The following is a 24,112-nucleotide window of genomic DNA, read 5'->3' as shown; positions in this document are numbered from 1 at the left end:
AGAACTTAAAATGGAGCTGCCTTATGACCCCACAATTCCACTTCTGGGAATATAGCCAAAGAAACACAAAACACTAATTTGAAAGAATATATGCACCACCACCACCCATAGTCACTGCAGCATTATTTACATTTGTCAAGATTTTGAAGCAGCCCAAGTGCTATCAGTAGATGAGTAGATAAAAAAGCTGTGGTATGTTACACAGTGGAATACTACTTGGCCATAAAAAAGATGGAGATCTTATCTTTTGTGACAGTATGGATGGACCTGGAGGGTATTATGCTAAGGGAAGTAAGCCAATAAGAGAAAGACAAGTACCATATCGTTTCACTTATATATGGAATCTAATGAACAAAATAATCTAACAAACAAAATACAAAGAGTCTCACGGATAGAATAGACTGACAGCTGTCAGAGGGGAGGGGGCTGGGAGGCAGGGCAAAAAAGGTGAGGGATTAGAAAAACAACAAAACTTCAAGGACACAGACAATGGTATGGTGATTACCAGAGAGAAACAGGGTAGGGGGAGGTCGAAGAGGGTAAAGTGGGGTACATGGTGACAGAAGGAGACTTGACTTGGGGTGGTGAACACACAATACAATATACAGATGATGTACTGTAGAACAGTACACCGAAACCTGTAAAATTTTATTAACCAATGTCACCCCAATAAATTGTTATTTTAAAAAGCTGACAGTACAAACTCCCTAAGCTCGGGGCCATGTGTTGTTACACGAAGCTGTGTGTCCCGCACTGCAGTGCACGGAAAACGTGTTGGATAAATACACACAGGAGATGGGGGGGAAGAAAAGAGCTCTTAGAACTGTTAAAAGACATGATTAGAATTCCTGATTTTGAGAATTATTCTGTGGTCATATAAGAAAATGTCCTTAGGAAATACACAATACAGCATTTAGTGGTAAAAAAATAAATAACCTTCTAAAAGATAGTTAACAAGGAAGAGAATAGCATTATCTGTTCCTAGTTGTCCAAAGATTTAAACACTTGAGTACAAAAATATCTTATTTCAAGGTACAGATTTGAAACATTTCTCTCTGGCTACTTAGTAACAAATTAGTAACAAGGTTTGTTTACTTTAAAACATAATAACTTAGGGTTATAAAGGCTAATTAAGCCTCCCAGCACGCCCGAGTGCAGACCGGCTGTGCTCTTGCTGGGGGCAGGCCTCCCACTCTTCCCCTGGGCCCCGCAGGGGCTGGAACCGTCTCTGAGGCAGGTCTCACTTGGGTTCCCTCTGGACAGCACTGGGTCTGATCAGAGCCATAAACAAACAGCACCCCACAGGCAGGTAGAAATTAGACTCACCAACTCACCCTCCCTTCTTCGTGTAGATGTGGCCCAGTTCTGAACAGTCTTCTAAGGAGACTCATGTAATCTCTCCTAGATTACACATCTCACTGTTCTTTTATGGCCCAGGTTACTCAACCTGGGCTAGTACTTGGGCTCTCAGACACACACTTCAGCACTATATCTATAGGAGTAAGTAGCTTAAGACTCACACCATTGGACTAATCAGAGTTACTTAAGTAACCTTGCCCTGGAAGTCTCTCTCTAGTCTAAGGCTGGACATAAATCCTAAAGAAAACAATGACATCTGAATATTAGCAAAGATAAGTGGGAAAGAAAATATGCGCGTGACCCAAAGCCAATATATAGTGAAGTAGAGTAAGACTGCTTTCAAACTAACACTCCTCCTGTCTGTAACTTCTCTGGGGAAAAGCATATGGAGTCTGGACCAAACTCAGGCTACAGACTTTGCAAGTAAGAAGAGAACCTGCAGGAAAACCTCATCCCTGTAAACAGGTAATAAAGGATGTTAACCCTGGGGAGGAAGGGCCACCCGTCAAAGACTGGAAAGCAGCCTATGTGTGCACCACAAGAAATTAAGACGTTATTCCATGGAGATGAGGCCAAACTCCATCACACCAAGTGGGAGGTACAGGGACCAAAATAAACCCCACAGGGACTTCGGGGCCAGGAGATAGTGTCACGGTAGAGGGGACGAAAGGCAAAGGCTGAGATGAAGCAAAAGCTTGAAGAAATATTCTAAAGAAAAAACTGTTACGGTTATTTTGGAGAAAGAAGGGCCAAAGGAAGAGGCAGCGAGGCTGGTGACTGCTGGTGCTGAGCCCGAGCACTTTCTGAGCAGTTCTGATTGCAAAGCAAACGAACAGCAGACTAGAGAACAATGCCTTTCATCGGGTAAAGCAATCACCATGTTCATTGTGAGGCACTGAGAGCATTGCCTTTCAATTCGGGAACAGGCCACAGTTGCCTGCTCTCAGTGTGTGTATCGACATCAAGTTACAGAGCCTAACCAACAAATAAAACACACACACACATACACACACACAGCAGAAGAGTTAGAACAAAGAAAGAAAATTGTCAATAGTCAAGGATTATGTGATTTCAATACAGAAAATCCACAGGTGAACTATTAGCAATACAGGAGAGCTCAGAAAGGTGGTTAAAGATCAATGTAGAAAAATCAATTTTATTTCTTATATGCAGTCAACACTCATTCAGAAAGTGTAAGTTTATAAACATCATTTATAATAGCAGCAATATGCATATGGTATCTAGTGATAAATCTAGGGAAAAATATGTAGGACCATTGTGGGGAAAAAAGCATAACACTTCACTTAAAGACATTAAAATAGACTAAATAGAAAGATGTGATGTTTATGGACGGAAGAGACTATTACAAAATCGATTTTTGCCCTGGCCAAGTGGCTCAGTTGGTTGGAGCATTATCTCATGCACCAAAAGGTTGTGGGTTCAATCCCCCATCAAGCACATATCTAGCTGAGGGTTCAATCCCTGGCTGGGTCAAGTACGGGAGGCAGCTTATCAATGTTTCTTTCTCACATCAGTGTTTCTCTACCTACCCCACCCCCCTCCTCTGTCTCTGAAATCGATGAATACAGCCTCAGGTGAGGGTTAAAAAAGCAAAGTCGATTTTTCCTACAAACTCAATATTCTCCTAGTCAAAATCCAAAGGCACCAAATGTGCAAACCATAAAGGGAAGGTCAATAAATCTCACTGAGTCAAAAAATGAAAATGTCTACACAAGAAAATACCATAAAGCAAAGACAAACCACAGTTGGGGAGATATCTGCAAGAACCAGTGAAAGAACTAGTATCCACCATTTTGAGAAACTCTTAAAAAACAGTAGAAAAAAAAAAAGAAAAACCTAGTAGAAAACTAATCAAAGACATGACTAAGTAACTCTAGAAGAGGAAATCCAATGAGCCAAAAGCATTTCATACACATTAGATAAAGTTTTTAGCAAAGGCTGACAGTACAAAGCATTGGAGAGACTGCTACCTGAGGGGGTTCGTACCAACAACAGGAGGGAAGGCAAACTGACACTTGGGATAATCAGGACTGTCTAGCCAGGGTAAAGATGCCCATGCCCTGTGATTCAGAATTTTACTCTCAGAGAAATTCCAGAACAGTATACAAAGCAATTGTGAATTTACATTGTGTCATAGTAAGGATCAGTGAAAAATAAAAAGCAATCTAAAATGTTCATTAAGAAGAAAATACATAAATATATTATAGTCCACTCATTCAATGGAATATTACACAACTTGAAATAAACAAACTACAGTATAACATAAATCAACATGGATAAACTTCCATGACATAATAGTAAGTGAAAAGAAGTTACAGAAAGATAAATGCAAGATGATAACCATTTATGTAAACTTTGAAAATACAGAACACAATGCTCAATGTCATAAGGAAACATAATGTAGTAAAAGAAGTAACAGGCATGGCAATCACATGTAATTCAGAATAGCGTACCTCTTGAGGGGAGGGAGGAAAATGGATTGGGAAGTTAAATATCTTCAATCTGTTATTTCTTTTAATGCTCACCTGAGGATGTGTTTATCAATTTTAGAGAGAGGAGAAGGTGGGGGAGAAAAAGGAATATTGATCAGCGGCCTCCTGTACAGTTCCTGACTGAGGACCAGACACACAACCAAGGCATATGCCCTGACCGGGGATTGAACCTGGTGTACATCTTGTACATCTTGGTGTATAAGAACCTGGCCAGGGCCTGTTACTTATTTTTTTTAATATAAATATCTGAAGCAAAATTGTGGTATAATGTTGAGAAATAACAAAGTTAGAGGGCCATAAACATGTATTTGTTCTATTATTCTGAATACTTTTCTGTATGTTCAAAATAAACAATAAACAAATGAAATAAACAATGAACAACCCCTATCCAAAATAGTAAATTAAAGGTTATAAGAGGCAGGTACACCCCAAAGTGATTTTTTGGCATTAAAAATTAGTTCTAAAAAAGACCAGTCCCAGCTCTGTGGTGAGAACTGGGTAAGAGGCGTCCACACAGCCTTCCAGTGGTGACGGGCCCCACACCACCTTGTGCATCAGGCAGGACACGAGCTGTGCCCTACGTTTCACAAGTCCCATCCTTCTTACAACGCCCACACTACTTCTAACTGGACTAAAAGGTCTTTTTTTTTTTAAGCAACAGAACCAACATTTGATGGACATAAACTCACTGGAGGAAGAACATTCGTGCAGGGATGCAACAGAAGGACAGCAGCCTCCCCCTGCTTGAGCTGCAGCCTGTGCTGGACAGCAGGCTCTAGCCCTGGGGAAGGACAGTCACCTCCCCAGGGAGCTGACAGTGCTGCTGCCTCAAAGACTCGTTCGTCCCTTAAAAACAAGAGAAGTTGGGCCCCTGCACTGGTGTGAAGCAAAAAAAGGTCCTAGTCTCAACCAGAAAAGAATCTGAGACTGAGGAGGTTTGATATTCATGCACGTTCCTGAAGCTCAGTCCTGGCAATATGCGAGGTCTGTCTGGGAAAAGTCCAGCCACAGTTAATACAATGAGAACAGTACACACGACATTGATGTAACCTGGCAGCCAAGGAGAGAGGACCGGAACTCGCATGTGTGGACAATGAGGACTTCACCATACTGGTCAGCGGGGGTGGTAGACACCGTTGAGTGAGCATTGTGTACTGTGTGGCTGATGCATTCAAAATGACTGAGCGAGTAGAGCTGAGTCTGCATCAAATTTTGTGTTAAGCTTGAACATTCCTCCGTGGAAAGTATTCAGATGATTCAGAGGCCGCAGCTATGGACAGCTGGTGATCAGCAGCTTCATCAGAACAATGCGCTGCTCACACATCACATCTCGTGCAGAGTTTTGTGGTGAAACATCAAATCAGCCCCCCGAAAAGCCAGATTTGGCGCCCTGTGACTTTGGGCTTTTCCCAAAACTGAAATCACCTTTGAGAGGGAAGAGATTTCAGACCATCAGTGAGATTCAGGAAAATACAACAGGGCAGCAGATGGCAACTGGAAGAACTGTGTGAGGTCCCAAGGAGCCCACTTTGAAGGGACTGAGGTGTCACTGTCCTATTACATTGTTTCTTGTACTTTGTATCTTCTTCAGTAAACGTGTCTATTTTTCACAGTCTGCACACCTTCCGGACAGCCCTCGCTGGCAGGCTTCCCGGAGACTGGCACGTAGACTGGGCGGTGCAGAGGAGTGCGAAGGCTGCTTTGTTCTCATCTCTGGACACTGCCTTCAGGAGATCACTACCCTCTACTCTCACCAATCAAGTGGGAAGAAAGAAAGTTCTGTCCATTTGGACTTGTAGAAAGAAGTGGAACACGTGGTCCTCGTGGCAGAAGACTGGGGAGAGGGTGGAGGGAGCTCAGAGAGGGGGAGCTCTATGAACTGTGACTCAGACAGAGACGGGAAAGAGCAGGACGTGTCTGAGGAAATCCAGGAAGTCTGGACTCCTGAAGCACAAAGTAGGAAGTACAGGGGAGGAGTAGAAAATAAGCCTGGAGAAGTAACAGGGACAAGAGCATGGGGCACCCTGGATGCAGACTAGGGAGACCAGGTCTCACCCTACAAGGAAGATCAGAGTGACAGGACCAGAGCTGTCTTTTACAGAGACTGCTCTGCACCACGGGATGTTGGGTAGAAGCACAGGTATGTGTCATGTCAAACTGAGAGCAGATTCTAGCTTGTTTTTCAGTGTAACTTTGGTAACTTGGTCTCTCTCAGCCAGTTTCCTTAACTGTAAAATGGAGGTAACTCCCTACCTTCAAAGATTATAAAGAGGGTCAAGTAGTGAATGAATATAAACATAAACTGTGCTACAAAGACACACAGCTCAGTAGTTAGCACATTGTAAGTATTGAAAACATGATATGGAAGAAAAATTTGCTGTAATAAATGTGGCAGATGGAATAAGAGAAGACAGGAAACAGTAGCCAGTTAACAAGCCAGAGGGAAGGCCATGTCTGAGAACTACTTAGGAAGAAAATAAACAGGGCTAGTGAAGAACTTTCTCCAAGCCCTGTGAGAGAGAAAGACACATGAGGTTCTCTTGAGGTTTCCCTCAGCAGGACCTAGGGTGCTGCTGTCACCTCCTCCTCAGACGACAGTGCGGACTGGGGACCAGATGCCACATGGAACCCACCTTTTACTGCCAGCACGGCTGAAGAGGCAACAAGTATATGGCGGAGGGAGAGCTCTTTGGTGTCAGAAGACCCGGGTGAATGGCACCGCTTAACTAGAGCAAATCACTCACCTGCTCCTCACCTGGGTGACACCTGCACTTCAGGTGCTGCACAGGCTCACGCGACACGACCCAGCAACACGATGAGCACTTGACGTGGCACAACACAAAGAAGTCCCGCACTTGACAGTGTCTCCTGTGAAAACACCACAGCCTCATCACAGCATCAGCCCGTCTGGAGGCCCCGGGAGCTGAGACGGCCCAGTACACACCAGTGTGTGGGTTCCCAGGCACCTGATGTTCCGTTTAGGGACAGCCTGTTTTTATTTCCAGTGCGTGTGTCACATCTTTCACCGTAATATGCTCTATCGGGTTTCTAAACAAACAAAACTGGTTTTGGGGAGCTCATCTCTGCAGACAGCAACTGGGAGACTGTACAGTTTTACCCAAAAGTTAAGTAAAAAGTTGGCCCCAAGCCCAGAAAGCAGGCAGTCCTCCCAGACAAAACTGGATAAACCAAGCCTACAAACAATGAGTGGATAAAACAGTACAGAGGGAAGAACACAGCGACAGCCAGAATAACCCACACTGAAGGGCCCTGCCATAGTCCAGAAGGGCACCAAGTGTTCAGATCTGCGGAGTCAAGTGAGGCAAAAGTTAACAGAGTGTAAGATACCAAAGCTAAATGAAAACTACCCGGGACATAGATATTCCCCCTGTGACCCAGAGGTAAGGTTTATGGAAGCAATAAGAACCAAATGCTCTACCCACATTAAGATTCAAGACTCCTTATGAGAGATTAGGCAGCTAGAGATATAACTTGGAAAAGGAAGAACATCAATGGGGACAAAATATAAACACATTAAATGTGAAAAGTAAGTTTCCACTTCAACAGTTTATTTTATTGATGCTGCTGTTTCAAATTTGATTTCTCAAAGGAATGTACTAATTGCATATTTCACAAGACATTCTTTTCTACTTTCACTTATGAAATAGTAAGAGAAGTGAATCTTCAAGGGAAAAAAAACTTGCCAAAATGCCCTCAAAATGGAATTGTTCTTTAAGATACTGCCACAGCACAAGGTTTCAATTTTTTTCAAAAATCAAGCTTTCCTCTAAACATATAAAATGTTTTTTTAAAAACATTTAATCTGAAATATCCACTGCAGAGTCAGTGAGTGAAAAAGCAAGCTATAGGGGCCATCTAACAGACCAGACCCGGCCGCAGGTCTCTGACGAAGGGATTTGGTCTGAGAGCACCATTTAAACCAACTGGTGAATCAAGGTGCCCCTATCAGAGCTTGCAAATAGACCTGGTGAAGTTCATGAACAAACCCACCAATATGTGGATTTGTGGGGGAGACAGATGACTATGCCAAAGATGCTTCTGACCTATTAGAGAAAGAAGAGTTTTTCTAAGAACATAAAGTATACACAGTAGAGCAAGTTATAGGGGAATATTTTAAGACCCTTTTTCAATACAGTGCTGTTATCAAAAGCATACAAAAAAATCCTTACTATTTAGATACAATTTTTAAAAATAAAATCACACAAATGCCAGGTATTTATACATAGAAAAAAAATGCAGGAAGGAAATGCACCAAACAGTTAACTGTTTTTTACCTCTGGGTGGAAATTTAACCAAAACAGTTATTATTTCTGCCCTTATTCTTTTGTTTCATAATAAATAAATATGACTTTATAATTGTAAAATCAGCATTTTATCTCCGTACATGTATCTCCCTCTGTAAAGTCACGCCGTCAGTGAACAAGCCCTGCTCAGCCTCACCCCATCCCCAGCGGCACCATGTTTGGGGGCTGTGACTGGCTCTCTCTAAATCCACACCCAGTGACTGACCAGGGCAAGCTCCCATACTGCTGACAAAAGTCTGCTGGCTGTCCACCCAGGGACCCGTCTCAGCTGGGGCTCCCGTGGGGGCCCACAGTCAGTGTGGGAGAAAGATCATCAGCGGTTAAAGCCATCCGTGAAAAGCCTCTTGCGCTGCCCACATAAGCACAGTGTAAGTAGCTTTATGTATGTATTCCTATAGATTACACACCGAGAATGATTCCGAAGGGGTATGATATTCAGCAATGAGGCCCCTCGTGTACTTTGGTGCTTGGACCTGCCCAGCAGGTGCATGAAGATTTCAGTTTGCAGTCTTTCCCTATTCACCCTCCTCCTCATTTCCAACAAGTTTTCTGAGTCAATAATTTTCTATGGCCCTCAATCATTATCGTTGTCCTCCTTTCCTCTCCTTCTTCTCTTGTTTGGTAGAATACTTCCTAACCCCCAAGCCCCACCACCTCAACAATGTCTCTCCTGCCAGTCAAAAACTCTTGCAGGTTTTGTCGGCCACATTTCCTGTGATGCCCCTGACTGACTTCAGTGCCCAAAGGGACGCCCTCACTGAGTAAAATGGGGAGCAGAAATGACCTCCTCACTGTTTAAATCATCATTCATGTGCTCTTTGTTTTCTTATAGCTGAATTTAAGGAAGGTAAAATGTTAGATACGAATCCTCTGTACAATCAGAGCTCTGCTGTATTGGGAGCACATAAAGGAGTCTCAGTGTTGGTGGACTTACCATCAATCTACTTAAGGTCACAGTTGAGACTACACTTACTCAGTGTATAATGAATGACAGAGACCCCAAATGCACCCAAATTGAGAGAAGGAGGCAATGGAGTCTGAGGCTTTGGCGCTGTTGGAAGGCTTCCTGGAGGAGGCAGACCTTGAGACAAACCCTAAAGCAGGGCAGAATTAGACAAATTGAGGCAGGGAGGAAAGGACGTTCCACGAGGGAATCATGGCTTGGATTTGAGGAGTGTGGGAAAGGCAGGAAGTACCAGGTTTTCTGGAAAGGCAGATAAAGTGATTCATTGGTAAGTACTGATGCCATGTCTGCTATTGACCAGTGCTGGCAGGCACCGAAGAGGCACGGACGAGAGAGCCCTGGTCACAGAGGGACGAGTGAGCCTCCAGGAGTCATCCAGTCAACGGACACAAACCCATGAGCAACCTGAGACACGTGGCAGGCGACAACGGCTCTCCCTTCGACTGAGGAATGGAGAAACAGGATGTGTAGCAAGCCCATGGGTTGGAATCCTTAGAACTCGGAGATAACAGGGAATAAAGTACTGATAAATGCTACAACACGGGTGATCCTTAAAAACACTATGTTAAGTGAGCCAAACCAGTCACAGAAAGCCACATATTACATGATTCCATTTATCTGAAATGCCCAGCAGAGGCAAATCAATAGAAACCGAAAGACTCATGGTTACCAAGCAAGGGATGGGAGTGACTGCTTAATGAGCGCAGATGTCTTTCTGTGGCAACGAAATGTTCGGGAGTTAGGTATTGGTGATGGTTGTAGAACCTCGTAAATATACTAAAAAAACACTGAATCGAATGCCCCTAAAATAGTGAAATGTACAATATATGAATTATACTTCAAAAAGAAGAAAGGAAGGAAGGAAAAAGAAAGTCGGTCAAACTAAGGTTTTCCAGGACAAGCACGGTTCCGTGGGGCTAGAGGTTGCGGGGAGAAAGTGGGGGACTGCAAGCGATGGGCCAGATCTTGATCCAGCAGGGCCTCGCCACGGGGTCTGACCCTTGTCCTACACAAGGGTGGGCAAACACGTGGCACTGGGCCCCGCTGCTGCTGTCTGCCTGGCAGATGGGCCTATGATGCCCCTGAGCCCTTCTCTGTCCATGCAACCTCCTCGCAGTCCATGTGCCCCAACAGGAGTCACTGAAGGACCATGAACAGGGAAGTGGCCTCCTTCACCGGAGGCTGAATGGAGACAAGACAGGCATGAACAGTCTGGGCACACAGTGATGAGACACTGAACTGCAGCAGCGGCAATGAGAAGGAAGACAAGAGGGAACGTTACGGGCTAAGGAGGCAAAACCAGTAAGACTTCACTGGTCAGCCACAGCCCCACAAGGATGGCCCTGCTCACCACTGTCTCCCCCAGTGTCCAGCACACTTGCTACATAGGAAGGGAAGGGCTCCCTGAACATTAACCAAATAGGTAAGGGTTTTATCTATATTCTCTCAGTGAATCTTCGCAATAATACCGTGAGGAAAGTAATGTTACCCCCACTTCAGATAAGGAATCTAAGGTTTAGAGAGGTTAAGTGACCTACCCCAAATACAACCAACTAAAGAGGGCAGAATTCAATTCCACCCCAGACTTCTAATTCCAGACTCCAGGCTCCCAACCACGCGTGGCCCAGGTTCCCAGCTTGGATTAAGGGGTAGGTAATGGTGTTGTCAATGGTGAAATGCAGGAAATAGTTGGAAGACAGACTGGGGGTCAGAAGCACAGATTTGGGTGTTCTTGAAAGTTCAGGTAATGGAAGCCTCACATACAAAAGGTGCTCAGAGAGTGTATGTAGTGGGGGAAGGATGGTCGAGGATGGACCAAACCATGAGGCAGTAAGGAGAAGGAGTCTGGCCCTGGCCCGGTAGTTCAGTTGGTTAGAGCATCATCTCGATGTGCCAAGGTTGTGGGTTCGATCCCTGGTCAGAGCACATACAAGAATCAACCAATGAATTCATAAATAAGTAAAACAACAAACTGATCTTTTTCTCTCTCTCCCTTACCTTTCTCTCTAAAACCAATACATTTAAAAAAATGAGAAGGAAGAAAGGAAGGAGTCTTCACAGAGAGTCAGGCAGGGCAAGGACCAGCCTGGGAGTATGCTCTCAGGAAAGACATCAGTAAGGCGGTGTGATCGACAGAGCCAAACGCTGCAGAGATTTCAGACCCACTCATTGGAGGGGGTCACTGGAACTACAGAAAAAGACAGCATTTGAGAGGGATTCTCAAAGAGGTTTTTGAAGGCTGCCTGGTGTTTTCTGACTGTGTCGGGGCATCAGAATCTGAGGAGCTAGTTAAAAACCCGTAGTTCCCCAGTTCCCACAAATGGTGTAGGTGGTTCGGTCCCTTTAAGCCTCTGTTTCCTCACCCCTGAGCTGGAAACAGGAACAGCAACCTCACAGTGTGTGCACTTTACGTGTAGGCTTTAAAGAAGCTCCCAGGTGACCGTGACGTTACTTGAGAACTGGCTTTCTTTCAGGAAGCCAGCTGCAGGAACCACGGGGAAACTTTTAACTGGGGAGGTGGGTGAAAGGCAGCCCTCTTGGGAGGGCTGCTCAGACGAGAGCGTGGGGAGGGAGAGTCAGCCGTCCCGGTCCAGGCCCAGACCTGCAGGCCTGGGTCACGGAGAAGGCGGAGAGCAGAAGAACAAGCGGGTGTAAGATAATACCAACAAAAACTCAACTGAAAAAACTCAACTGTATCTTTTTCACAGGATGTAAAGAAAGGAGTTTAATATGACTCTGAGGTGTGAAGTCTGGGTGACTGCAAAAATGATGGTATACACTTGACCAAAATCAGGAAGAACAACAGAGGAATAACAAGTATTTGGGGGCTGGGTAGGGAGAATAAAGAAACTAATGCAAGATATTTGATGAGGATTAAGTACTAGAAAACAAACACATAAAAGAGCCAACTGGCAGTTGCATGTTGTAGACAGGAAGGTGGCACGCCTGTTTAGAATACAGACCGGTATGAGATGGCCTGGGTTGGAGTCCCAGCACCGGCCCTTTCTATCTGTGGGGCATGAGAAAGTTACTTGGTTTCTCTAAACCTAGGTTTCTTCATTTATAAAATGAGAACAATGACAGTACACATCTCATATAAGATAAGTTTTTAAATTAAGTAAAAAATAAAGAACAGTGCCTAGTACATGGTACCTTAGCAATCAATACATATTGATTATTGCCTTTAGCTACCACTCCATGGTGACAACAGCAGTACCAGCTCTGCTTTGGAGAAGCTAACTCATACTATTCACGAGTCGGAAAAACTTCCCAACTCTGAGACAGGACAGGAAAGCAGAGGACTCTGAGTTTTGACAAAGGACTTAGTACCTGAATTAGTACCACTGGCACCATTTCACAATGGTTTAAGAACTTGCCATAAATGTTCTGAACTTGAAACAAAATCTACTTAGGTTCAGTCACTTATTCCATCTGTATTTACTGCAAAAGTATTAACACAAAGAATTGTGCTAGACACAGTCCGATGCAAAATCATGCAAGACGTGAATGTGGCACTCAAGGAGACTACGGACTACAAGGCGAGAAAACTCATGCCTGCAAGTACCTGGAGCACGCGCCGTCTCATGGAGTGTCACTGACGCACCACCGGTAACAAGAGTCAAGAAGGAGGATCACTTCCAATGTGCATGAAGCTGTCACCTGAACTAACCCTAGAAAGATGGTCACAATTTCAACTGGCCAGCACACAGGTTCAGGGGAAATAATGGAAATACAGGCAAACGAAACTGAATACAGATGCAAAGCTGCAAAGGTTCAAAGGTGTGTTCCAGCCCTGGCTGGCGTGGCTCAGTTGGTTGATGCACTATCCTGTAACCGAAAGGCTGAGGGTTCAAATCCCCATGAGGGCACACACCTAGGTTGCAGGTTTGATCCCCAGTCTGGTATGTATGATCCCTTGTCCTGGTGCATACGAGAGGCAACCAATCAATGTTTCTCTCTCACACCAATGTTTCTCTCTCTCCCTTCCTCTCTCTCTAAAAGCAACAAAAAGAAGTCCTCGGGTGAGGATAAATTTTTTTTTTAAAGGTGAGTTCCAGGAAGAGCCAGGAGTCAAGACTAACTGAAGAACTAGCACGAGGTAACTGGCCTGGTGCTGAAGACAAACGAGAGCGCAAAACCAGAGGGTGAAGCCTGGTCGTCCCAGGAGATGCCAGGCAGGGAGACCCGTGGGGAGAAGGGCGGACGGGCGGACGTGGCTCCACACACGCCAAGTAGGGCACTTCTGAAACCAGCCCCTCACAACTGACAGGCTTTGGAAGCGGGACGGGATTCCGACTCCAGTCCTGCCCTTCCACCTTCCTGACTGCACACCAAGACCCAGAGCGGCGACCGCACTGCCCACGCCAGGAAGTGCGCTGCCGAGGCCCAGACACAGCCCTGGTCTGCAGACTCAGTCCGCTGTGCTTGACACTAGGCCCCTGGCTCGACAGAAGTTTCCAAAAGCCAGGATGACATGTGGGCTTGTTGCTTGGCACAGACACGGCGTTAATCCCTGAGACAGCCTGAAGTGGTAGGGGGGGACGAGCTTGACCTCGGAGGCCGGCTACGGAGGGAACAGAAGAAAACAGCAAAGCCAGCTTACATCTGCACGGGGGGCACGTGGGGGGGGAGGCGTGGGTGAGGGGGCTGTGAAAAAGCATATCTAAGAGGCAGGCAGAAAATCGAGGTAGTGTGGAATCCTAGAAACCAAGGTCAGTGTTGCATCTTGAGAGCACACATACATGTTCAATAAATACACGTATGGATGGAGATGCGTGTCCATGGCTGGATGGACAGAGAGTAAAGACAATGTTTGAGCCCCGTTTAGGTGAAGCCCTTTGTGAAGCACTTGCTGAGGGGTGAGTGAAACCACCTCACAGAACCCCACGAGGCAGCACTGCTGTCACTGTTCCATCACTACACACAGCTGTCACTGTGTCACCACATGTCTAGATGAGAAAACTTGCTTCTAAGTTGCCCAAGTTAAAGAGCAGGTCTCAGAGTTAGGGTTGCAAACCAAGTCCTCACTATTGAGGAAATATTATTAATTTGTTATTAGGGTAGGAAATGGCACGGTAGGTATGTATAAGAAATAAAATGTTCTGCCCTGGCTGGTGTGTCCCAGTGGATTGAGTGACGGCCTGCAAACCAAAGGGTCACAGGTTCGATTCCCAGTCAGGGCACATGCCTGGGTTCTGGGCCAGGTCCCCAGGGTGGGGGTGAGCAAGAGGCAACCACACACTGATGTTTCTCTCCCTCTGTTTCTACCCCCCTTCTCCTCTGCCTAAAAATAAATAAAATCTTTTTTTAAAAGGGGAAATTAAAAAAAATGTTCTTATTAGAGAGATGCACACTCAGGGACCACGTCTGAGATTTAGCTTTAAAACATGCCCATAAGAACCAAAAAAGAACTGGGCAGGATAATTGAAAGAAAAATTGGGGAAATGTTGATAATTGTTGAAACTGGGTACACGGGGCTCATTATACTACACTCCCCACTGTTGTATATGTTTGAGATTTTCCATAATAAAAAGTCTACTCATGTGCAGCTTCCCTCCCTGGGGAGTGGGTCAAACCAAGGGAGAAAGAACATCAAAGAAAACAATCTTTGTCCAGGCAATAAGGAATTTACCTTGGAGATGGTGTTCAGGAGAAATATAGGTCCGGAAGCCATTCCACAAAGGACTAAAAGACACAGACACGGCAGACGGTAAGAAAATGGCAAACTTTAAGTAAAAGAGACAGGAACGGAACGGAGAGGGCTAGGGCAGTCCACGAGGCCCAGAGCTAAGCACGGCCACCACAGCTCTACCTGGTACGTAGGTGAAAACAAAAAAGGAGGGGAGGGATCATCAGAAAAAGCTAGAAGGAAGATAATGATTAATGAATTAACTGAGCAATTACTATATATGAAATAAACACATGAAAATGCTCATCCTCCTCAATGAGGAAATGCATAATAAATAAAAATTAGTTATCTAGGCTTCAAATTGACAAAGATTAAAAATATTGACCATGTCAATGCTAGAGGAGAAACATAAATAATCCTTTGATAGTTACTGGGTAATATCTAGCAAAATCTTAAACGTGCATCACCCTTGACACAGAAATTCCACTTGAAGGATTCCATCCTAAGAAGTATGTGTACACAGTAATCCTGGCAAGTGTGGCTCAGTTGGTTGGAGTGTCGTCCCATAGATCAAAGGGTCACAAGTTCTATTCCCAGTCAGGGCATATGCCTGGTTCCCAGTAGGGGCCTATTCAAAGGGTAACCGATAGATGTTTCTCTGTCACATCGATGTCTCTCTCCCTCCCTCTCTCTCTCTCCCTCCCTTCTCCTCTCTTAAAATCAATAAGCATATCCCCAAGTAAGGATTAAATAAATAAATATATGTAAAACAAAGAAGTATGTGTACAAAGTAGAAAAAGATGTAAGCAATGTCTACAAAGTATAGAAAGATACATATATTCAAGGATGCTGGTAACTAAAAAATTGATACGAATATGATATAATACTATGTAACTATTAAAGATACAAATGGGAAAATACCCAAGCATTGAATGGGGGGAAGGGGAGCAAATCACATAGAAATAGATACACTGTGATCCCATTTCTACAAAAAGGAATTACTTAATCTCTCTCACACGTAGCATACACCGTGCAGGGAAAAAATGTAGATAAATACAGACCAAATTCATAACAGTAGTTAACACTGAGACATGGGATTTGGGTTCCTTTCCTTACTTAAAAAATGCCTGAATTTTACTGTGCTCATGCATTACCAGTATAATCAAGAAAAAGACTTTCCAAAAGCAAGAGACTCTAGTGATGAAAGCATCACAATGGAAAGAAAAGTGGAAACAAATAAGGAAGCATAAACCTTAAAGTGAGGTGAAAGGTCAAGAATGAGGGAATGGAGGACAGGTGTAGGGCCTGAGGGGACAAAGAGCCTTGGGGAACACGCAAGAAGCCAGGGTAGGAAATGGGACCCTGAGGGGCAGAGAGAGCTCAGCAAAGGTGAGCACATGCTGGCAGCCTTGGCAGCCCTCTCCTGACTCCCCAGAGACAGCGAGCAGTCGGCGGGCAGCAGCAGACCCGGGGATATAACTCAGGGACTGCAGCCAGCAGGGCAAGACAGAGCACACACGCAGGCAGGCAGAGGGTTTTCAGACCTGGGGGGTGGGGGCACAGGAAGCACTGAAACTGCGGACCAATGGCACGCGGGCGTCCCAGCGAAGGTGGGAGGTGGGAGAAAGAGTGGGGAAGAGAAAGACGGGGAGCTGGGGGGCTAGAAAGCACAATGGGAGGAAAAGGCCTGAGCTCAAACCACACCACACCTCAAGCGTTCGCTCCCAAATTTCCATTTTCTCTGCACCGCCACATCCGAAGGAAGACCCCTGCTTGTGCCACTGGTCCTCAAGTGCAAAATCATCCCACAGGCTCTGGACTTTTCTCTTGACCACTGAGTGACCTGTGAGGAGGGTGGGGCTCCCTCTGGGCTCCACCCCCACCCAGTTCTTCCAGAGGTGCTGGGCCGCTCTTGGAGGAGCAGAAGCTCCATGGCCCATGTGGCGCTACCTTCTTTGCGTGTATCCTCTACTAGTCAGAAGCCCCGAATGAGGGGTGACTCTCACCCCAAACTGCAGCCTTAACCATATCCTAAGAGGACTTAAAAAAGGTCCCAAACTTAGAGTCAGAAAACCTAGCATTAAGTCCTAGCTTTTCTTCTTAATGGCTCCATGGACTTGAAAGTGAGCCCGTGGACTTTGTGTGCGTAGTCATCTGCAAAATGGGGACATCTGCCTCCCAGAGTGGTTGGGAGGTGAAGGAAAGCCAGTGCATAAAAAAAGTGTTTCCTAAACTAGAATATCACACATACACCAGCTGTACTTATAAGAGCACAGCAAACATTTTCCATTTTTGCTTCTACGTAACTTGCATCGATGGTGCTGGGAAACCTGGAGTGTGTGTGTGTTCATACCTCCAGGCGCCTGTGCCGGCTGAACCGGCCCATGCTTTCCTTGCGTCCAACCTCCGTCCGTCATCACAATTTGAATCCTGACTTCTCAGTACTACTCGCAAAAAGATTTCAGTTAACACCTGCTTGCCACATTTAAAGCGCCTTCTGCTTTGCCTCAGTTTCCCTTTTATCTCACATCAATGTTGATCTTTACCTATAGTTACTGTCCAGGCTCCCCTTTTCCGCAGGCAGTTGAGTCCGGCACTGCGTGACAGAATAAACTATGCAGCTGCAGTAAAGCTCTGTGTTCCTGGCCTTTAGTGGGATTCCTGTGCCATCTGATCAACCACGAAAATTAAATCAAAGTAATTTGGACAGTACACTCTCTCAAGCTATTTTACCTCTAAGAAGAACTAAGAGGGTGACTAAATTATTTGGCACAATTCCCTAACTTCTGGATTAATAACTCAAAAAGAATGTATAGTCTTCTAACAAAGAATAATCAGTTTCAGTGTCAGCACAGTATGAGGCTGGGCAAAGATCTAGTACTGAGTTCAAATTCCTATAATAAAGTTTGGGCAAATAACCTTATATTAATCTGAGTGTGATGACATTGAGCTCAGTTGAGTCTCCAAGAGGTTCATCAGCCGACCAAAGTCACGACATCCTAGTGCTGAATCCATTGCCCACTCCCAGGCCAGTAGTTGTCTCGAGACCCTGTGGCCCGGGGTGACTTAGTCGCTCTTCTTCACACATGAGGACGAAGTGCTCAAGTCAGTAAATGGGCAATGAAAGATCTAGTTAATATCAATGAAAACAGTTACATTCTCTTTCAAGAGTAACTTCTGCAAGACCCAAAGAGAACAGGTAATATCCCCCAGCCTCAAACCATGAACATATGGAATGAGCGACAGATTTTCACAGCAAAATTAAGTATTGCTTTTAGCGATCTATAAACAAAGGTAGAGGAACGCTGTCTTTGGAAATACAAAATCAGATGCAGACAGGACAGTAGAACTCTGGTAGAACTCTGACCGTAACACCAAGTCCACAGGAGCAACTGCTGTCATTCATATGCAGAGCTCATCCATTTGTTCACTTGACAAGTGTTTAGGGAGTGCTACTCTGTGTCGGAAGTGGTGAGGTACGGGACAGAAAAATAAGTAGGACAAGGTCCTGCCCTCAAGTGGGTCACAATATAAGCATGGAAAACACAAACATACCAAAAGTTAAGAGTATGGTGTAACTATGAAAAAAGCTGGCACAGTCTGCAAAGGCCACACAAAGGAGAAGCATTCTGCTTAATTTGGAAAGAACCAAGGAAGGCTTTTAAAAGTGGTATTGGGGGGGTATTCAGCACTTTTAAAAAGGGCTGAATTCCGGTCACTTCCAGCCGAAGAGTCAGATAAGCAACAGAACGGGGAGAATTAGCAGGGAGGAGAGCCTGAGCAGGCGGGACCCTTCTAGGTTCACTACGGGTCTTAAGTGGCAAAGGAGGGACTGAAAAGAAGATGTCTAAGAGGCCTGGTCTTAAAGGTCCCTCGAGGTGTTAACTTAGAGACACACCAGGGTCCAGATGTTTATGGTATTTTGAAGTCAGAGGAGTATCATTTACCTTTAACTGGAGTTAAAGACCACCTAGTGTGGAGGCGGCGCTTGACTAAGGAAGATGAGGACAGAGTTGGAGACAGATACTTTGAATCACTTCCGTCTGGCTCCTACTTTTTTCCTCTCACAGGGAAAAAAATAAAACCCGTGAACCTTCTGTTCATCAAAAACTTTTCTAAACAAAGTGCTAGATTCTATCAAAGTCACTCAAATTAGAGAAAGAGGACATCTGGTGACTTCTCAACATCTGGCACCTTCCAGGCAAAAAGACCAAAGTCAGGCCTCTGATGGCAATAGAGTAGTGACTTTCAACCTTTTCTCATGGCACACATAAAGTAATTACTAAAATTCTGTGACATGCCAAAAAATAGATCTTTTGCTGATGTGACAAAAATATATATATAGGTATAATTTTGATTCATTCACACTAGATGGCTATTGTGTTGGCTGTTGTTATTCTTTTATTCGACCACCTAAGAGAAAAGAGGTCAGTACCCCTGACTATTTCATGTTTTAAAAATTCTTGTAGTACACTGGTTGAAAAATCACTGCAAGAGAAGAACGCCAGAGAAAAATCCAGAATAGGGGCCACACAGAACACAATGCTTCTTGGCACACTCTAGCACTCTGTCAGTGGGAATGTCCACTAACATGGACATGCCAAACGGTTGTGTCCTGGTTTCTCCATAGAAACTTCTGGAAAAAAAACCTACCAGTGCCAGGAATAACCTTGGACTTTACCGTGTTGACTCCTGCCCACTGAAGTACCTTGACAATCCTCTCGGCTGTCCAGGGTGCCTCACCAGACCAGCGAACTGTGCCCCTCACCCATGCACAGCACTCAGCTACACTCCTACTACTAGTACTACTGAGGACAGTGACCCCCAATACCACGAACTCCACTGACTCTTACTGACCGCAAGCCCTGACCACACCCACACCTCAGCCCTCGTCTCCAGTCCTCAATACGACCTGCAGAGGTTCTACTGGCTCCATTTTACAGATGAAAAAAATGAATGAAACAAAAAGCAAGGCTCAGAGAGGTTACAGACTTACCCAGGTCAAAGAGCAAGCAAGAGTTAGGGGATGAGTGGCTCCAAAGTCCATGCCCTTCCCATTGTACTAAGCACCTCCAAAGTTTTCTAATGAAATAAAAAGCTCCCACACATTCTTTCCAAGAGTTTCTGAAGTTCATCCATTTGACTAAGAGGTAGTCAAAATCACTTCTTTCAGCAATCACTTTGCCTTCAAAGCAATAAATAAGCCAGTTTCTATTTTCTTAGAGATATTTCAAAAATGTATTTATTATCTAATTGCCTTGATTTCAAATCCCTCCATTCAGCCCTGTCTGCTGCGGCTCAGTGGATTGAGCGCTGGCTTGCAAAACAAAGGGTCACCAGTTTGATTCCCAGTCAGGGTACATGCCTGGGCTGCAGGCCAGGTCCCCTGGTGGGGGGCAGGTGAGAGGCAACCACACATGGATGTTTCCCTCCCTCTTTCTCCCTCCCTTTTCTCCCTCTGTCTAAAAATATAATAGATAAAATCTTTTAAAAAATTTCTTCATTTATTTCTGGCCAAATAAATACACAGAGAGATAGAAAAGAGAGCAATGGACAAAATTTCATTTTACTAGATCAGAATGGACATTAACAATTAAAGCAAAAATATTCAAATATAATTTACATTAAAATAAATAATAATAAGCAAATGTAACTTACATTATATTTTATGCAGTAAAAATCAAGAGGCAATTTCAAACAGACTGTGTCTTACCTCAACCTTATTCTTCCTGTTCTAGGGGACACCATATGCTCCCAGCTACAGACAGTGATCCGGACAAAGGGGGTAAGGACACCTCCACGCTCCCAAAACCACAGTGGGAAGGAAAGTGTGACGGCCCCTGAGGAACCTAACCACACGTACAACATCTGAGTCACTGCTCATTCAGACACACTCGGGAACAAAATGTTTACCTTGTGGTCTGTCTGCAGGGGCACTTCAATAACAGGTGTGTTTAAATAAAATAATGCAAAAACAATCCTGTACCAATGAGAAAAATTAGAGCTAAACTGAGCTCTATGGCAATATATGAAGATAATCAGTCGTCACTCATCAAAGTCAATGCTTTATAAAGACCTTACTCAACGGCCTTACTGATCAGAAGCTTGATACTGATATGCCTGAATCACTCCTTCCCTCACGGATCCACAGCACTTCTGAGCTAAGAACAGCTACTAAAATGTCACCGTAGTGGAGGTGCCCGACACGGTGTCTGACACAATTCAACAGATTCTGGTTTATGAAAGAATGAATTACATAAGACAGAAAACTTAAGAGAGACAAAGAATACAACTTAAGGAAAATACATAATTTTTTAAAGATTAAGGGGAAAAACAATCCCCAGAACTATCCAGAGAACTACAAATTGTCAAAATTCCCTCACATCTCACCTGAAAATGTATCCTAACTCCAACTAGACAGCACCTCCTAACATCCTAAACAGATACAGTGCAAAGATTCTGACCCTGCTTTATTCCACATCGGGCTGGAGAGCGCATCCACAGACAAGGCGCCAGCTTTTGCCCCAGCACTGCATGCAGAGCTCTGGTGCATGGCTGCGAGCCTCGAATTGGAGTTTGCACACTCGGTGACACAGGAGAGACACGGTTTACCGACTAAAGTCATCAGAGACAGGTAACACTTCTAGTGAAGATGATGTCCTGTGAGAGCTGAGAGTCATTAAGATTGAACAGATTCAATACAATGGCTTCATGGTTATCAGAAAAAGTAACGTTTCATGAATTTAGAGATATAAAGAATATTAAAATTTTTAAATTAAATTAATTGGATGACATTAGTTAATAAGACCATGTAGGTTTCAAGCGTACAACACTATAATAAATCACCTGTATATTTCATCGTGTTCATCACCCAGTCAAGTTTCCTTCCTTCACCACATATTTGACTCTTAAAGAAGTTATAACACCATAAACTGTTAGTTTTCACACCCCTCTCTAGAGTTGCACACGTTAAACGACGACACTGAAATAAGTAAAAACAGGCCCTTAAATTAATTCAGATTTATAAAAAAAATTGGAACCCCCCTAGAATTTACATAAATTGTGGTGTCTGTTTGTCTATTATTACAAAATCACAGTGCTGTAAAGAAAGTATGAGTCACAATTCAAAACCAAAGGAGGAAAAAAATGAACAGAGAAAAGCTCTGAATCCACATCCCACAAAGAAATTCTTTACTTAAAATACTGCCAATGACAGCTCCCATTCTCACCTGGAGTAAGGAGGACTGGCCCACACTGTCTTCTACTGGGAAACAAACTCATTAAACCCCAGACACCCTCCCAGCCCCATCACCCAACAGAGTCAGCCGCATCCACGAGCAAGCAGTGGGATTCTAACGGGTCTGAGTCACCCACGCCCTCGCACTCAGAGGTCATTCTCCACCAGGCAGCCCACTTTGCATAGTCCCCGTGTTCTCTCCCAGGCTGCCACCACCATGGCCCACGTAGAGCAGATTCTCCAACCTCACCCGCCTACCGACCCTCCTCTACACTCCAGCCTTGTCCTAACGCCACTCACAGGGACACTCTAGTGGCAAGTTCCCTGCCTGAGAACCATCCAAGGACAGGATGCGTCTGGGCCCTGGGGAATCCAGCTCTAGGCTCAACTCCCCTGCGCCCCGCTGAGCCTCAGCCTTTCCAGGAACGAATCACCGGTTACCTCGGAGAAGCTAAACTCTCAGGGCCTCGTCTCCCCAGCCAGACCCCAGTCTGCCAAGTTCACGGACCTCGCGGGGAGAGGCGCCTGGGGACCAGACGCACGGAGGCCCCCGGAATTCCGAACGCAAGACCTCCACGTTCACCCCATAATGGTCGGCCTCCAGGGCGTCTGCACCTAGCGCTGTGTGCGGACGCCACTAGAGTCAAGTCTCCATGCCCCTGCGACTCCCTTCCCAGGCTACAAAAATCCTGAATATCAAACCGCCGAGGCCCCGGGTCGAAGCTAATATCCCCTCCAAGCCTCCGGTCCCTGGAGTTTCCTTGGTCGGATCTGGCGCCCTAAGGCCCGGGCCGCAGGGACCGTCTCGCTGTACCAGGCCGCAGAGCGCCAGGGGCCGGGGCCGCGTCCCCACGGGGCCCCCATTGTTGCGGGTCCCGACGATCCGGGAAGGGAGCCGGGGACAGGCACCGGCACTCACCTCCGCGCCGCGGCTCTGGGCCGCGCAGGGCCAGGCAGGGCCCAGCGACCTCGCGTTCCGCTGCGCCCGCCTCGGCGGCGTCTGCGGCGGCGGGGGCGCAGGCGGAGGCGGCGGCCCGGGCGGGAAGCAGCCGGCCAGGCCCGGGCGCCGCGGACTGTCTGGGACCGAGCTCGGGTCTTCTCAGGCGGCGGCGCTCGCAGCCTCCGCTTGCGGTCCGCGCCAAAAAGCGTCCCCCTCCCGGCCCGCGCGCCAGGCCGCCCGGACGGGAACACACCCCGTCGACAGGAAAGTTCCGCCGAGAGCTGGCGGAGGCCGCTCTCGGCCCGCGCCAGGTGGACCGCGATTCCTCCCTGGAGAGCGCCGTCTACGCTCCTGAGTACCGTTTCAGGAGTGAACGCGGCGCTGAAATCCCAGGCCGGAAGCCACCGGGAATGGTTCCAGGGCTGGGTCCGTCGGGAAAGGGCTGCACCCTGCCGGCCACCAGGGAGGCACGCTGGCCACTTAAGGCTTTGGTTGAGCCTTGGTTCCTCCTCATTCTTCACGGGAGGGTAACCTTGAAGGCTTGATAGGTTTGAAAGAGGATACAAGCGTCTGGCGCGAAGAGACAGGGCTCTACGTTGGGCACTGTCGTTGCTGATGCTACCATCACCTCCTGGAGAGGTTCGCGCCGCCCCCATGTACCCGCGAAAGGGATGCGCACTTGTCTCCAGGACGCCCTGGAAAAGAAGCCAGGACAAGAAAAGCTTTCTTGATTACTGACATTCAAGGGGAGGTTAAGGGTGCAGATTCTCCTTCCTCAAGTTGGTAATGGCTGCCACGTGGGCTCCCGTTAAGGAGAAGAGCTTATTGAGTCTGCTGTCTCCACTACAACCCCTCGTCCTCCTCCTCCTGTGAACGTTGGCAAGATGAAAAAAATTTTTCTGAAAGTGGTTTCGCTTAAAAGGTTTCGCTTTCTTCATAAAATCAGGGGATTATGGAAAAAAAATCCTTTCTTCTCCCCATCTCCCTCTTCTGGGCTTTCTCACCTGGAGCTATGAGACATACCTACTGTAGTTATTTTTGGAGCAAATTAGGTCATAAAAATACAAGTGTGTGTTCTCAAACTGTCAATGGGAAGTTAGATCTGCAGAAGGTGCTCCAAAAAGGGTCAGAGCTTTCTTTCTTTT

The 24,112-nt window shown here is 45.8% G+C and overlaps 1 protein-coding gene across 4 annotated transcripts in view; it reads right to left on the bottom strand.

Moving 5' to 3' along the window:
- The window catches only part of RAD54L2 (RAD54 like 2), a 78,712-nt gene extending 55,410 nt beyond the window's left edge, over positions 1 to 23,302 (bottom strand). For 3 of the 4 annotated variants that reach the window (XM_037128650.2, XM_037128652.2, XM_037128653.2), the window contains exon 1: positions 22,947 to 23,302. The gene's annotated coding sequence lies outside the window, so the exon portion shown is untranslated. Of the gene's footprint in view, positions 1 to 6,616; positions 6,741 to 22,946 lie in introns of all 4 variants that reach the window. The other variant, XM_037128651.2, reaches the window with a different exon arrangement.
- Positions 23,303 to 24,112: the final 810 nt, after the last annotated feature.

The sequence above is a fragment of the Artibeus jamaicensis genome, unplaced genomic scaffold (genome assembly GCF_021234435.1).
Source record: "Artibeus jamaicensis isolate MK-2021 breed Jamaican fruit bat unplaced genomic scaffold, CSHL_Jam_final contig_519, whole genome shotgun sequence".
Taxonomy (NCBI): domain Eukaryota; kingdom Metazoa; phylum Chordata; class Mammalia; order Chiroptera; family Phyllostomidae; genus Artibeus; species Artibeus jamaicensis.
This window is presented reverse-complemented; position numbering and strand designations above follow the sequence as displayed.